Genomic DNA, 1,634 nt, shown 5'->3' with positions numbered 1-1,634 from the left:
GACCCCTGCATTAGCAGGCAGACTCTTAACCACTGCGCCACCAGGGAAGCCCTGACATGTTTTTTGATGTTACAAGAAAGTTCTTTCTAATCATTAATTCAATAAATATTCATTTACTATCAAAGATATATATGAGACTCCTTGCCATCTAGATGCTCACCATTTGGTGAGATGTGAGAAGTACGACTCAGATATGTTCTAAATTGCAGACTAAAATACAACCCTCTGTGTTACTCCAGCCTCTAGAATCTTCTCTTCATATATTGAATTTCACCAGGAAATATTAAAGTTGCCAGATTTCTATGACAGTCTTATGGGAGAACGTGAAGAAGGTGAAGACATACAGCCTACAGGAAACTTACAATTTGGTTAAGAAGATAAAACTCACGAAAAGATAATGAATCACACAAATTATGAAAAATGCCAAAGAGGAGGTACAGACTCTTAGAGTAGCAGAAGAGGCAGGAAAATGGTAGCTCTCTGTGGGCAGGCGAGAACTTGAGAAAGACATGGAATTTATTCTGATCTTAAAAAATGAGTAGTATTAAAATCATAGAAAGGGGAAAACATTTGAGACAAAGGGGGCAAAATGGCAAGTACAGTGAAACAGATGTTGGTCCATGCCTAGCATTGTAATGATAGTGAGGAAACCTACCTAGGCAGGCAAAGCAATGAGTTCCTACAGAAAGGAAGAATTAAAAGTAGACAGTAGCAAGATGTGGAGAACCTTCAAGCTAAAGAGTTGGGGTATGGGATGGGCATGAGGTTAGACAGTATTTATGCCTACCATTGAAAGATGGATAGAATGATGATAATACTTAGGGGGAAATACATAGACAGTGGCAAGGAGGTGGGGAAAAGTGTATATCCAATATGGCACAAAGTTCCATTGGCAGGACTTCCCTGGTGGCACAGTGGTTAAGAATCTGACTGCCAATACGGGGTACACAGGTTTGAGCCCTGATCCGGGAAGATCCCACATGCCGCAGAGCAACTAAACCTGTGTGCCACAACTACTGAGCTCAACTACTGAAGCCCAGATGCCTAGAGCCCGTGCTCCACAACAAGAGAAGCCACCACAATGAGAAGCCCGCGTACCGCAACGAAGAGTAGCCCCAGCTCACCGCAACTAGAGAAAGCCTGCGCACAGCAACGAAGACCCAACGCAGCCAAAAATAAATCAATTAAAATAAATAAATTTTAAAAATAAATTCTAAAGTTTAAAAAAAAAAGTTTCATTGGCTTTGGGTGGTCTCATGCGGTGGATGAAGGGATATATTGTTTGCCTGCAGTCTTTTTGTATTTCATGAACACCGTTTCTGTTTTAGCATTGTGCTAACATAGTGATTCCCATAAACAATTACAAGAAAGTTTGTATTTTGTTAGGAAAATATTAAAAAGCCATGTTTTTTTATAAGCGTCATACCTCTGCAACCAAATGCCAAACCTCTAGGAAATGACTTCTGCCATTCTTCTCCACTCCTTCTGACTTCAATAAAATGACATCCACTTTTCTCAGCCCCACAGAATAGGCAGCAAATGCCTCCCAACCACAGAAGTCTCTGCCCCACGCCCCTTAGGGACTCTGCTGCCTGCAGCCAATAGACTTAGGTGCATTCCTGGCTAGAGCAGGT

The sequence above is a fragment of the Lipotes vexillifer genome, unplaced genomic scaffold (assembly GCF_000442215.2).
Source record: "Lipotes vexillifer unplaced genomic scaffold, Lipotes_vexillifer_v1.1 scaffold19, whole genome shotgun sequence".
Lineage (NCBI taxonomy): Eukaryota > Metazoa > Chordata > Mammalia > Artiodactyla > Lipotidae > Lipotes > Lipotes vexillifer.
The sequence above is the reverse complement of the archived record's forward strand: the minus strand, read 5'-3'. Positions refer to the sequence as shown.